Source organism: Oryx dammah, unplaced genomic scaffold (genome assembly GCF_014754425.2).
Source record: "Oryx dammah isolate SB20612 unplaced genomic scaffold, SCBI_Odam_1.1 HiC_scaffold_28, whole genome shotgun sequence".
Lineage (NCBI taxonomy): Eukaryota > Metazoa > Chordata > Mammalia > Artiodactyla > Bovidae > Oryx > Oryx dammah.
The window spans coordinates 25,153,358-25,169,055 of NW_024070212.1; positions in this window are offsets into that span (position 1 = coordinate 25,153,358).

Sequence of the window (15,698 nt, forward strand, 5' to 3'; positions counted from 1 at the left end):
GGAGTACCTCAAGGCTATATATTGTCACCCTGCTTATTTAACTTCTATGCAGAGTACATCATGAGAAACGCTGGGCTGGAAGAAGCACAAGCTGGAATCAAGATTGCTGGGAGAAATATCAATAACCTCAGATATGCAGATGACACCACCCTTATGGCAGAAAGTGAAGAGGAACTAACAAGCCTCTTGATGAAAGTGAAAGAGGAGAGTGAAAAAGTTGGCTTAAAGCTCAACATTCAGAAAACGAAGATCATGGCATCTGGTCCCATCACGTCATGGGAAATAGATGGGGAAACAGTGGAAACAGTGACAGACTTTATTTTTTGGGGCTCCAAAATCACTGCAGATGGTGGTTGCAGCCATGAAATTAAAAGACGCTTACTCTTTGGAAGGAAAGTTATGACCAACCTAGATAGCATATTCAAAAGCAGAGACATTACTTTGCCAACTAAGGTCCGTCTAGTCAAGGTTATCGTTTTTCCAGTGGTCATGTATGGATGTGAGAGTTTGACTATAAAGAAAGCTGAGCACCAAAGAATTGATGCTTTTGAACTGTGGTGTTGGAGAAGACTCTTGAGAGTCCCTTGGACTGCAAGGAGATCCAACCAGTCCATCCTAAAGGAAATCAGTCCTGAATATTCATTGGAAGGACTGATGCTGAAGCTGAAGCTCCAATACTTTGGCCACCTGATTCGAAGAGCTGACTTATTGGAAAAGACTCTGATGTTGGGAAAGATTGAAGGCAGGAGGAGAAGGGGACGACAGAGGATGAGATGGTTGGATGGCATCACCGACTCAATGGACATGAGTTTGAGCAAGCTCTGGGAGTTGATGATGGACAGGGAAGCCTGGCGTGCTGTAGTCCATGGGGTCACAAAGAGTCAGACATGACAGCAACTCAACTGAATTGAACTGATTTGGTGATATTCGTGTGTAGAGTTGTTGCTTGTGTTGTTAGAAGAGTCATTAGCTGTTAGTCATTAGCTGTTAGTCTCTTGTGTTGTGCTATGACCAATGTATTCTGTTGACAAAACTCTGTTAGCTTTTGTCCTGCTTTATTTTGCACTCTGAGGACAAACTTGCCTGTTATTCTAGGTATCTCTTGACTTCCTGCTTTCCAATTCCCTATGAGGAAAAGGACATCTTTTTCTGGTGTTAGTTTTAGAAGATCTTGTAGGTCTTCATAGAACCATTCAACTTCATCTTAGTTCTAACTATTTTATATTTTTCAGTGTGATTTAATCTTTTATCTGTAGGTTATTTAGAATCAAATTGCTTTAGTTTTAAACATTTGGGGGAGTTTTTCTAGCTATATTTTTGTTATTGACTTAGTTAAATTGTTTTGACTAGAGACCAATTTTTGCAAGATTTCAGTTCATCAAAACTTGTTGAGACTTGTCTTATGGCCAAACATATGGTCAATTTTTCTTAAATGTTTCATGTGCAATTAAAAAGAATGTCTATCTGCAGATGTTGTGTGCTATGCTCTGTATATGTTAATGAGGTCATTTTTGCTGATACTGTTTTTTCATATATTCTGAGCCCTTTCTATTTTTAAAAATCTGCTTGTTCTGTCAATACTGAGATAAGATATATTGAAATCTCCAACTATCATTATATGTTTGTTTATTTTTTTTCTTACATTTGTCAATTTTTACTTTATACATTTTGAGGCTATTTTGTAGCTATATATAGACTTAAAATTTATATCTTCCTGGTGGATTGACTCCTTTTATCATTATGAAGAGTATCTCTTTGCTGCTAGTAATGCTTTTTGCCTTAACATTCACTTTGTGTAATTTTAACATAGTAACACTAACCTTTTTTTTTTTTTTTGGTTAGTTTTTACACAGCACTTTTAAAAATTTTTATCTTTTCCATTTACACTTTCTATAGCCTTAGGTTTAGGCAGTCTATCAAAATAGTTTATTAAATCTGACAATCTTTGTTTGTTTTTAATTGGAGCAATTACACTATTTAATTTTATGTAATATATTCTGGTATATTTGTCCACGGGCTTCCCTGGTGGCCCAGTGGTAAAGAACCAGCCTGCCACTGCAGGAAACTTGGATTCAATCCCTGGGCTGAAAAGATCCCCTAGAGAAGGAAATAGCAACCCACTCCAGTATTCTTTCCTTGGAAATCCCATAGACAGGGGAGCCTGATGGGCGACAGTCCATGGGGTCACAAAGGAGTTGGACACAACTTAGCGACTAAAAGACAGCAACGTTTGTCCTGCCACCTCTATTGCTCCTTTTAAAATTATTACTAGATAGTTTACCCATATTTGGGTACAATTTAAATATATTGCTTACTATATCTTTTACTCTATGTCTCAGCAATTCCACTCCTGAGTAATTTTGCACAGAACTCATGCATAAGTCCATGAAGACATGTGCAGGACTGTACATCACAGTACTATCCTTGTAAGAATTCTGAAGCAATCCTGAAAGGAAAACTCCTCCTCTGTCCTCATGCAGTTATGAGTGTGTGCATTTCCTGCCATCTTGGGACAGGGCATTTTGCACACTGAAATAAACTGATATTTGGCTGATACTGTGTTTTCATGTATTCTGAGCCCTTTCTATTTTATTTTTTTTAATCTACGTGTTCTAGCAATACTGAGATATAGTATATAACAATAACAACAACTATAGCAAAGGACAGGTTTTATGTGTCCTGTCATTTATTTTGGAGACTAGAACTAGAGAAGACAATTCTACCACTGACTTTAGCCATGCTGATGTCTGAAGGCTGGTGATCACCTTCTTCATTGGATAGGAAAATCATATAAAAAGAACGCATGTTCTTTTCCCACTGTGAACTGATATGAGCTTGGTAGCATTGGTAACTCTGTATCCTATCAGAAAGATCCCCTGGAGGAGGAGGGCTTGGCAACCCACTCCAGTATTCTTGCCTGGGAAGGCCCATGGACAGAGGAGCCTCGAGGGCTATAGTTCATGGGTTGCAAAGAGTTGGACATGACTCAGAGACTAAACAACAACCTTTCCACTTAGATGCCCCTTGTGGTTTTTGTTTGAAAAACCAGTTCTTCTGGATGCTGACTCCTTTGCACTTCTTTGCATGTAAACTGCTTTTCTCTTCTAAATAACCTTGTCTCTGAGTCATCTCATACAACATAATGTGGGGATGCAAACCATGGAACACCACTAGGAGTTATCAGGAAGAAGGAGACACTGCATTGGCCAAAAATTTTGCTCAGATTTTTCCATAAGATGTTATGGAAAAATCTTCATGAACTTTTTGGCTAACCCAATACATATAGTTCACAGATATTTTTAAATATGATTTTTAATGTAATTATTTATTATTAATTAATCTTTATTAACCATTGTTTAATTTAATTTATTAACTTAAATTTATTATTTGGGCTTCCCTGATGGCTCAGTGGGTAAAGAATCTGCCTGCAGTGAAGGAGACACAGGAGACTCTGGTTCCATCCTTCAGTCAGGATGATCCCCTGGAGGAGGAAATGGCAACCCACTCTAGCATTCTTGCCTGAAAAATCCCATGGAGAGAGGAGTCTGGTGGGCTGCAGTCCAGAGGGGTGCAAAGAGTTGGACATGATTGAATTATTTTCATTTTTATTGATAATTATGAATCATTGTCTAATTTATTAATTTAAATTCATTATTTAATTTGTCTCATCCTCACAGCAATTATAGATATAAGCTTCATGTGGGCAAGGATTTTGTACCTGGAACAGTGCTTGGCACATGCAGGCCCTCAATAAATATTTGTGAATCTTTGTTGAGTAAGTCCTCCTTTTAAACACATGGTATAGAAAAACTAAGGGTTACATAACTTGCATAAAGTCACCTCATGAGTAGGTGGCAGAGATGTGATTCCAAGACTACGTTCTCATCAGCACGCTCATGGTCTCTAAGTGAGAATGGTACAGGACTGTTTTTTAATACTGTACAGTAAAATTGTCTTTAAAAAATAATGCAAATTCAGGTATTCAAGCAAAACAAATTTGTGTGTGCATGTGGTAGAGAGGGAAAGGAGAGTTGAGATCAGTAATGAAGGGTAAAGAACAAAATAAAGCACAAAGGGGCCTTGTCCACAGTGAAGATGATACTCACAGGCTGAGCAGTAGGAATAACTCAGCCCCTTGCACCCCTGGCTCCAAAATAATAACACCGATTTTGTAACAACAATAGTAACAATAACAATGATGATGATGATACATGATGGAAAAAGGTGCGAAAGTAGAGATAGTAGATAAAGGCAACGCTTTCACAAAGTTTTGCTCTTAAGAACAAAAATGAGGCAGTAGATGAAGGGGAATGAGGGCTCAAAGAAGATCTTTTTTCTTTCTTTCTTTTCTTTAAAGATAATATCCTTATTGAGATATAATTAACATACCATGCAAATCCCTCATATAAAGTACAAAATTCAGTGGGTTTTAGTATTTTCACAGAGTTGTGCAACTACCATAATCAATTATAGAATATTCTCATGACCCCAAAAAGAGAAACCCCATTCCTATTAGCAGTCACTCCCAATTTTTCCCAACCCCTTCATCCCTTGGCAACCACTAAGCTTCATTTTCTTTGTGTCTACAGATTTGTCTGTTTGGACATTGCTATTAGTGGAATCATGTAATATGGGGCCTTTTGTGGCTGGCTTCTTTCACTAAGCATAGTTTCCAAGGTTCATCTATGTTGTAGCACGTATCAGAAGTTCATTTCTTTTACTACCAAATAATATTCCGTGTGTGGATATACCACATTTGATTTATCCGTTCATCAGGTGATGGACATTTGAGTCGTTTCCACTTTCTGGCTATTATGAAGGATGCTGCTGTGAAGTCCATGTATAGGTTTTTGCGTGGACATCCATTTTCATTTTACTTGGGTGTATGCCTAGAAGTGGAATTTCTGGGTCATGAAGTAACTTTTCATTTAGCTTTTTTTGGAACTCCCAGACTGCTTCCAAAGTGGCTGTACCATTTTACATCCCCACCAGAAGTGTGGGAGGGTTCCAATTTCTCCACATCCTCCCCAACACTTTTTAATTCATTCTTTTGATTATAGCCATTCTATCAATAGTAAGTGTGAAGTTATGTATCATCGTGGCTTTGATTGGCATTTCCCTCATGGCTAACAATATAGAGCATCTTTTCATGTGTCTTTTTCTTTTTTAAAGATGGAACAAAAGTGTGTTGCAAATGGCCCAGTGGAGGGAGAACTTGATGACATGGGAGATACTGGGGCTTTACATGTGTACTCCGTGACCCTGTCTTCTGTCTTTCTGCTCAACAGCCAGGCACATAAGGACTCAGGCATGCAAGGGCCTGGACATGTGAGGCCCTGGTTGAATGAAGACTGAGTGTGTGAAGACCCAGGGCACAGGATCTATTTGTGATTGGACTCCAGACCTCTGTGGACCTTATGAGAAGAACAGCAACCAGGGGCGCTCTGTAATGAAGGGACAAGCCCCAGGTCGGGAAGCAGCATCTACCCTTCACCATAAACTATCAAACAGCACTGGGAACCAATCTCATGGCCTTAGCTGGGGGGCCAGCCTTCTGAGGTCTCTGACTGTAAATCATCCCAAGGCTGTAGATCCTGCTGGCTGGGCCCGGCTGCCCTGGGAGGTGGGTTAGGGAGGAGGACAGACAGGCAGCGCTCCTCCCCCTCCTCCTTGTGTCTGTCAAAAAAGCACAACAAGATAAACATGTTGAGTGGCTTTGACAGGAGAAGCCACACAGGGTTGTGAGATTTGCAGTTTGGCTATTTTGGAGTGATGGCAGGAAGGGAGAAGGAGGAAGCGGGTCCTAATCCTGCGAACCTAGGAGGCAGACGGGTCTATTTCCAGCCTCTGCCGGTGGCACTGGCTACTGCCTCCCCTCCTCCTCCCAGCTCCATCCCTAAGCAGCTGGCCGGGGGGCTTTCCGGTCCCCTCCGCTAGCCAGCTCTGTTCCCTCCCTGGCTGCCCCCACCAAGCTGGGAGAGAGGCTCTGAGGCAGTTTGGAGTATAGTCTGCTGAAAGCAGAGCGGGGAGAAGGGAAACGTTGAATATTAGCTTAGCAGGGAAGCTGTGGGGGCCGGGGAGAAGAGCTGCATAAATCTGCATGGCTAATGAAGTCAGGACAGAGCGGGCTGGGAGCCCTGGGACAGCAGGTCGCGGACAGCGGGGAGCTGTGAACTTGAGGGGAAGAAGACCCAGCCAGGGAAAGACTCTGCCCTTCTGGAGTAAGAGGGATTGGGAGGGGAGGGGGCCGGGGGCGGATGTGATTTTCTAACAAGTGAGGAACAATGAGGTAATTGTGGGCCAATCGGAGTAAAGAATGGGATTTGAACCGGGGAAAGGGAAGAGAAAAGACCCCTGGGGAACTAAGAGTGCCACATTCTTGTGCCCCCCTTGAGACCGTGTGAGAGAGGACGGCGTGGAGCAGGAAGCCAGTCGGGGGCCCGTGCGGCTCAGTGTTAACCTTTGTGGTGCAGACTTCCTTTTGTGCTGTTTTCAGTGTGCTGGGAAGAATAGCCCCACGGGGCAGGGGCACAGCCCTCCCTGGGAGGTGGCCTCTCTCCCCACAGGCCCTTGCCTCCCTGAATCCTGGCCCACACGGCAAGGTTCTCAGCTGGGACCCGTCCCTTGGCAGGTGACTTCCCCTCCCCGTATCTCGCCAAAACGCTGACTCACCGGCAGGTGGGACTTGGAGCTTCTTTGGGTATCCCACCTTTCACATCCTTGACAGGTGGTCCTCCAGCCTCCAAGGGAGCACTTCCAAAAACAGGGAGCACATTACCTCACAATGCAACTGTTCTAATTTTGGGCCTATTTTTAAAGCAAATTATTCTTCTATATCAAGAAAAAAATAAATATCTCCCTCTAACTTCCCTAATTTTACTTAGAGTTGCATAGAATGTATTCCATAGCTTTCTGACACAAGAGCATTCCAATTTGTAAACATTGGTAGGATTGCTCTCCTGTCCCAAGAAGTCTTTTGCTTTATAAGAGTTCCCATTTTTTCACTCCTGTCTCTCAGGAATGATTTCCTTATCCCTTGCCTTGCAAGTTGCTCTCCTCTGAATATGCATCCATTTTCCACTTAGCTATTTTCTGGTTTGTTCATTCATATTATCAATGTACTCCAAAAGAGACTTGAAGTTTACAAGCCATAAATGATAACAGCAGGTTTATAAAGCAATGGAGGTATTAGTGAAGTGAAAATAAATGCAGGAAATACCAACCCAAGTACACAGACATGTGCCATTAGGTTCTCAGAACTAAATTTGCCTTTTGAACTTGCTGACAACCAAAGCAAAAAGAAAAATATGGGTGGTTATACAATTTAGTCTCCTTAAGAGCAAATAGGAAACACTGCTATGCCTGTATCTGGAAATGAAAGAAAATTTTCTGAGTCTTCCTGAAAAACACACCCAACAATTTTCTTATGATAAATTCAATAATACACTTACTTGAACTGTTTCTTAGAAAGTTATCTCTCAATGTAGATCGAAGTCTTAACTCCAAAGCATAATTTCAATAAAAGCAGACACTCCAGTGTGCTAATGTGCCTCTTAAAATCTGGCAATAAAACATTTCAAATTCAATCTAACCAAAGAAAATTACTGCCTGTTTGGGAAAACTATATTTCTATTAACCCAGCTTACAATTGCATTAGCTCTTTGCAGAGCACCACTGGTATTGACTCTTTGTTAGTGTCTACTCAAACTTACTCCTGCTGCTGTGACAGGAACTGAATTTAAGCCAAGCTGTCTTCATCTTATACTTGTGCAATTGATTTTTTGAACTTAAGTGCAGGACTATATTGTTAATCACTATAGAATTCCATCCTGTTAGAGCCACTCCTATTTGTTCTATTCTATTGATAATTTTCTTGAAGAGATCTCTAATCTTTCCCATTCTGTTCTTTTCCTCTATTTCTTCGCATTGATCGCTAAAGAAGGCTTTCTTATCTCTTCTTGCTATTCTTTGGAACTCTGCATTCAGATGCTTATATCTTTCCTTTTCTGCTTTGCTTTTCGCTTCTCTTCTTTTCACAGCTATTTGTAAGGCCTCTTCAGATAGCCATTTTGCTTTTTTGCATTTCTTTTCCATGGGGATGGTCTTGATCCCTGTCTCCTGTACAATGTCATGAACCTCCGTCCACAGTTCATCAGGCACTCTATCTATCAGATCTAGGCCGTTAAATCTATTTCTCACTTCCACTGTATAATCATAAGGGATTTGATTTAGGTCATACCTGAATGGCCTAGTGGTTTTCCCTACTTTCTTCAATTTCAGTCTGAATTTGGCAATAAGGAGTTCATGATCTGAGCCACAGTCAGCTCCCGCTCTTGTTTTTATTGACTGTATAGAGCTTCTCCATTTTTGGCTGCAAAGAATATAATCAATCTGATTTCGGTGTTGACCATCTGTTGATGTCCATGTGTAGAGTCTCTTGTGTTTTTGGAAGAGGGTGTCTGCTCTGACCAGGGCATTTTCTTGGCAAAAATCTATTAGTTTTATTATTTCTTCAAGAAAATTAGAGATACTAAGGGAATATTTCATGCAAAGATGAGCTCGATAAAGGACAGAAATGGTATGGACCTAACAGAAGCAGAAGATATTAAGAAGAGGTGGCAAGAATACACAGAAGAACTCTACAAAAAAGATCTTCATGACCAAGATAATCACGATGGTGTGATCACTCACCTAGAGCCAGACATCCTGGAATGTGAAGTCAAGTGGGCCTTAGAAAGCATCACTATGAACAAAGCTAGTGGAGGTGATGGAATTCCAGTTGAGTTATTTCAAATCCTGAAAGATGATGCTGTGAAAGTATAGCACTCAATATGCCAGCAAATTTGGAAAACTCAGCAGTGGCCACAGGACTGGAAAAGGTCAGTTTTCATTCCAATCACAAAGAAAAGCAATGCCAAAGAATGCTCAAACTACCGCACAATTGCACTCATCTCACATGCTAGTAAAGTAATGCTCAAAATTCTCCAAGCCAGGCTTCAGCAATATGTGAACCGTGAACTTCCAGATGTTCAACCTGGTTTTTGAAAAGGCAGAAGAATCAGAGATCAAATTGCCAATATCCGCTGGATCATCAAAAAAGCAAGAGAGTTCCAGAAAAAGTTCTATTTCTGCTTTATTGACTATGCCAAAGCCTTTGACTGTGTGGATCACAATAAACTGTGGAAAATCCTGAAAGAGATGGGAATACCAGACCACCTAACCTGCCTCTTGAGAAATCTGTATGCAGGTCAGGAAGCAACAGTTAGAACTGGACATGGAACAACAGACTGGTTCCCAATAGGAAAAGGAGTCCGTCAAGGCTGTATACTGTCACCCTGCTTATTTAACTTCTATGCAGAGTACATCGTGAGAAACGCTGGACTGGAAGAAACACAAGCTGGAATCAAGATTGCTGGGAGAAATATCAATAACTTCAGATATGCAGATGACACCACCCTTATGGCAGAAAGTGAAGAGGAACTAAAAAGCCTCTTGATGAAAATGAAAGTGGAGAGTGAAAAAGTTGGCTTAAAGCTCAACATTCAGAAAACGAAGATCATGGCATCTGGTCCCATCACGTCATGGGAAATAGATGGGGAAACAGTGGAAACAGTGTCAGACTTTCTTTTTCTGGGCTCCAAAATCACTGCAGATGGTGATTGCAGCCATGAAATTAAAAGATGCTTACTCATTGGAAGAAAAGTTATGACCAACCTAGATAGCATATTCAAAAGCAGAGACATTACTCTGCCAACAAAGGTCTGTCTAGTCAAGGCTATGGTTTTTCCTGTGGTCATGTATGGATGTGAGAGTTGGACTGTGAAGAAAGCTGAGCACCAAAGAATTGATGCTTTTGAACTGTGGTGTTGGAGAAGACTCTTGAGAGTCCCTTGGAGTGCAAGGAGATCCAACCAGTCCATTCTGAAGGAGATCAGCCCTGGGATTTCTTTGGAAGGAATGATGCTGAAGCTGAAACTCTAGTACTTTGGCCACCTCATGCAAAGAGTTGACTCATTGGAAAAGACTCTGCTGCTGGGAGGGATTGGGGGCAGGAGGAGAAGGGGACGACAGAGGATGAGATGGCTGGATGGCAGCAGTGACTCGATGGACGTGAGTCTGAGTGAACTCCGGGAGTTGGTGCTGGACAGGGAGGCCTGGCGTGCTGCGATTCATGGGTTTGCAAAGAGTCGGACACGACTGAGAGACTGAACTAACTAATTGATAATTTTTGATTTGTATTACATCAATACAATAGACCACATTTCATGGAATATAAGACTCTTAATTGTAAGATGCACTATTTTAAAAAACTACCACAAAGAAGAAATATTGCCAATTAAACTATGACATGCAACTGTCTGTATGATACATTCGATTTTAGACATGTTAGGATGTGCATCTTAGATTTGGTGAAATATAGTATTAATAATCTCTCACGTTCTGTCATTTCCAATTTGATAAAAATATCCTCCATAGTACAATTTACTGGGTTTTCATAGAATGCAGCCATTGATGAAAACGTTGAGCTGGACAGGGCCAAGGAGAGCATTCAGGAGACTTCTACCTGGGAAGTCCCTCAGGTTTGCTTGCTCATTTGTTTGAATATCCACTTACCAAATAAATATTAATTTATCCAGTGAATGCACAAAGAACTCAGGTTACAAAGATGAAGACGGTCCGGCCCCCGTCAGTCTCAGTCTGGAATTCACACAGTAGTCCATTAAGGCATACTCTCTGGGCCTGGTTGTTCCAGCCCCTCAGTATCCCTTTAACTGAGCTCTTGTCCACATCAGAACTTGAGGCCCAGTCAGGAGGGGCAACTGGAGGATGGAACAGAGCAGGGAAGGGGCCAGGACCCGGAATCAGGGTGGGAGAAACAGGCGGGTTACAGGGATAAGTAAGTACACAAATAAAGAAGTCACAATGCCTGAAAGGAAGCATGAGTTCAGGCGTGACCAGAAGTAGACTCAGAAAGAATGGGCAGCCAAAGCAGAGATGCCACAGTTGTCAATCCTCATGGTCAGAGGACATTCGGAGATCTGAGTTCATGGACCATGGGACAGGGATCCAGGCCCAAAATAAGACACCTAGGACCCCCAACTCCTACTTTGGTTCTAGGCAGGAGTCTGGCTACTAGGACACAAAACCAGTCAGATCTAAGAACCAGGTTCCAAAACTGTAGACTGCCCTCTGCTCCCTGAGTGTCTACAGGGTGAAACAGGGGAGGTAGACAGTTGTGGGGAGAGACTTCCTCCTCAGGGCAGTAAGAGCTCAGGCTGGGCCTCGGTATGGAGCAGGGGGAGCCAGACCCCTGAGCTTTCAACATGCAGCCAAAAAGACCTGGAGGACCACAGGAGAGAAAATGAGAGGAAGAGAGGAGCAAATGTCTGCCTCTGAGAAGAGGTCTGGAGAAGGTGAGTGATTTCCCCAGGAGACTACAGTCTCTGACACGTAGAAATTCCACTCAGGAACCGGCCAGGGGTAGAATGGGCCAGAGAGTGCAACATGGGCACACACAGCTGTGAGGACCAAAATGTTATCCCTTCATTAAAAAGAGTTAAGAAATAAATTTATATACAAATGAACTTATTTACAAAACAGAAACAGACTTACAGATATCAGGAACAAACTTAGGGCCACCAAAGAGGAAAGATAGGGGAGGAGGGATAAATCAGGAGCTTGGAGTGAACACACACACACTGCCATGTATAAGACAGATAACCGGCAAGGCCCTACTGCACAGGGAACCCTGCTCAGCATTCTGTAATAATCTGCATGAGAAAAAATAAAAAGAGTGGATATCTGTATAACTGAATCACTGTGTTGCACACCTGAAACTAAGTCAACATCGTCAGTCAACTATACTCCAATAAAATGTTTTCAAAAAATAGTTAAGGTGACAGTGATGAAACTGAAAACAAAAAGAAATTCATGATGGTGGCTTAGAATAATAATTACAAATTGAATGCAGAACATTAGTTACTCCCATGACAGAATGAAATAGAAATGTAACTGATTCTGGCCAATTGCAACTTCATTCTGAATGAAGAAGCAAGGCGCCCAGTGCCATGCATGGAAATAGCTTCATTATTTGCACTCATTCACATTTATTTCAGACACACATATGATTTGGTAGTACTCTCTTAGTGAAGAATCTAAGCTACTCCATTTTGTAAGGTTCCGGGAAAAGAGCCTTTGGAAATCCCCTGACCTCAACCCACCACCTGCGAACCAATCAGAACCCTTGGCCAACCCGGGAAATTTGAATCAAGCCCGGGAAATGGGAACCAATCAGCACCCGTGGCCAGCCAGGGAAACGAGAACCAATCAGAACTCAACACCTAACCCTTCACCAGAAGATGACCAATCAGACCGGGAGACTCCCGTTTTTCGAATTTTTCGAGCGAGAATACCCTATATGAGCAATGTAACCCAGAGCTCAGGGCTCCTCCGTATAGCTGCTGCGTCGGTGTCGTCGGTATCGGTGGGAGCCCCAGCTCGAGCTTGGTAATAAAAACTCTATTGCTTTTGCATCGGATATCGGCTCCCTGGTGGTCACTGGGAGATTTCGCGACTTGGGCATAACATTAGTTCTAAGAAAGCCTCTTTAGAGGTTTTGTGTTTTTGCTTTGAATTTAAATAATTGTAGGGATTCTCATAATCACATTAAGGTCTTTCTATTATTAGATAAACTTGAAACTTACGGAGCATTTTCTCTCTGGGGTCAAACTTAGATTGAAATGTGGAAATAGATGATCAAGATTTGGGTTTTTATAATTGTCTGTGTGGGCAGACACAGAACTCAGCCCTAGAAATTCTTTACAGGGATCTCACATAATGTGACTCATTCAGTGGAGATAATGGTGACCTTGGCAACAAGAATACTGAAGTCTTGGGACTTCCTGGTGATCCAGTGGTTGAGAATTCGCCTTGCAATGCAGGGAGGTGGGTTCAATCCTGCTGGGGAAACTAAGGTTCCACAAGCTTCAGAGCAACTAAGCCGGTACACTGCGAGTACTGAGCTGGCATGCCACAACCAGGGTCCGGTGCACTACAATGAAAGATCCTGCATGATGCAACTAAGACCAGACACAGCCAAATAACTAAAGAATACTGAGGTCTTCATCATATCCGGAGGACTGATCTCCACCTGGAAGGACTGGGCAATTCTTACCCCAGTGGCAGGAGGTCAAGAGTGCAAGAGTACAGGGAGGTGACCAGCTGGGCTTTATCTCCACAGGCCTTCAGGGCTCAATCATGTTATCCCTCACACCACTGGCGGCCATCCGGGGCTGAATGGTGGCGTGGGAGGCACCAAAAACCTGTAGGTGGGGTCTTCCAGAGGGAGGGCAGGAAGGGTAAACCCCAAAGTGCCGCCCCACTGGTGCAGAGTGAATGTAAGTTCCTGCTCTCCCAGCAGGGGGCAGCAAGGGCTGAGGAGCGGTATTTAACTAATTCAAGCGACTCCCAGTAATACCTGAACAACGCTGAAATACAGTGGATTTCTTATTGAGACAGCAATTCAGAGTAATAATTTGGGTATTATAGTAAATGAGGCTCTATTTTACAGTCACAAACTGGTGGGGACAGAGTGCTCGAGTTATAGAAAACATAGAATATCAATAAATGTTAGTAAAGGATTTAGCAGAATGAATGCAACTTGCAAAATAAGCTTATGAATATATTTCAGTCTTACCTGTACAAAGAAATGTAAACAAGATAGTCCATTAAAATCTGTCAAACCATCACATTTTTAAATTATAACTTGTCAAGAATGTAGAAAAAAAAAAAACACAAACGTAAAACCGATGAATCACTGAAGTGGTAATTAGTTAAAATTTATTGTGCACACACCAAGAAGACAATTTGCAGACCAAGAGCACTCAGACTAAAACAGGGAATGAGGCTCAGAGGGATGTTGTAACAAAGCAACTTTTATGGGTGGAAGCAGTGAATGTTTGTTCTTCACAGTGATTGTTACAATATTATTAATAGAATTTTCTTAAATGAAGATAACTGGTTATTAGTGTTTACCTCATATAAATGCAAGGGAACAATTACAGTTTTGCTTCATGGTTTTTTGAAGCGTAAGCAAAGAAGTGACCAAAGTCAAGTTAGCCACACTTGTCTTGCAAAGTAAGCTTAAATTAAGGTTTGCTTGTATAACTGAACTGATTTTGTCTACTCAGTTAAAATTTTCAAGTGTGGTTTCCATTTGTGTTTGATTTTTAACAAACTTCTGGCTAATTATGAAGGATTTTTTATGCTTTGGATTCTGTTTATACATCTTCTCATCTAGTCCTAAGTGTTTGCCCCATTGTATGAATGAAGAAACTGAATCTCTAGGAGATTGAGCAATGTACTATGTCAATTTGAATATATATGCTGACGTCCTGTCTCTGCTACTAAAACGATAAATGATTCGTTGGTGTAGGAGCTCTCATGTGCCTTGAGGATGCTTAGCATCGTCCCAGATCTCTACCCACTAGAAGTCAGTAGCAACCCCTCACCCTACTTGAGACAACCAGAAACATCTGCAGATATGACCGAAAGTTCCCTGGGGGGCAAGTTTGCCCCCAGTTGAGAACCACTGGATAAGGGCTACCTGATGGTGAAGGATCTCCAAAAAATTCTTGTAGAGTGGCATTGGATGTAACAGGCTGGAGGAAGCCAAAGCTTTTTGTTCCCACTGAGCCACTGTAGGGCACAGAACACATCTGCATGGCCTCTCAGCTTAGAAAGATTATACGCCAAAAGGAAGAACAGACTTGGAGAACTAAAACCCAGAGGGGTAAGTAGAAGGCTGTTTAAAGAATATTTTGATTCCTGATCCATCTTGAAGCAGGATTATGAGGAACTGAGGCAGAAAGATCTTCATGATCATGGTGGACTTAATACCTGATATAATGGTAATTTTAAAAAAATGTGAACAATGACAAAGAAGACAATGCAAGAAGAAAAAGCCAGCTAGAAACTACAGCCCAAACAAAAAGGGAAGGGAAAGTAACTGTAATATGAATATACAGCAAGGGTCTGTGGCGAATAGTATTTATGCAGTTATAGTAATTCATATTAAATTAATCATAAGTATTAATAAATATATTAATGATAATCATGGAGGTATCGTTGCTATATTACTTAATAATTATTGACTTACTGCTGGCTAAATGAAACATGGACTTCTCTGGTGGTTTAGTGGTTAAAAATAAAAATCTGCCTGCAATGCAGGAGATACGGTTTCGATCTGTGTGTTGGGAAGATCCCCTGGAGAAGGAAACGGCAACCCACTTCAGTATTCTTGCTGGGAAATCCCATGGACAGAGGAACCTGGTGGGCTACAATCCATGGGGTTGCCAAAGAGTTGGACATGACTTAACTAACGACTGAACAACATTACCAAACTACATAGCGATAAGTTTATTGGAAGGATATGGGAATGAAAAGTGGGGCAGGGGTAACTGATATAAATGAGCTAAATCCTCACATGTCACAACAGTAAGTGAATAATGCCTACAGCTTTGAAATTACAGAATAAACGTGATACTGGAGGTAAGCAGCTAAAACAGTAACTAAAAATTTGAGTGTCCCTGGGCTATGAACAGGAGGGGAGCTCAGTGAGCCAGGAGACAAGTGTTTTCTATTATATTTTTTGATAATGTTTATTTTTTGAAACAATATGCATATATCATTTAAAAAAA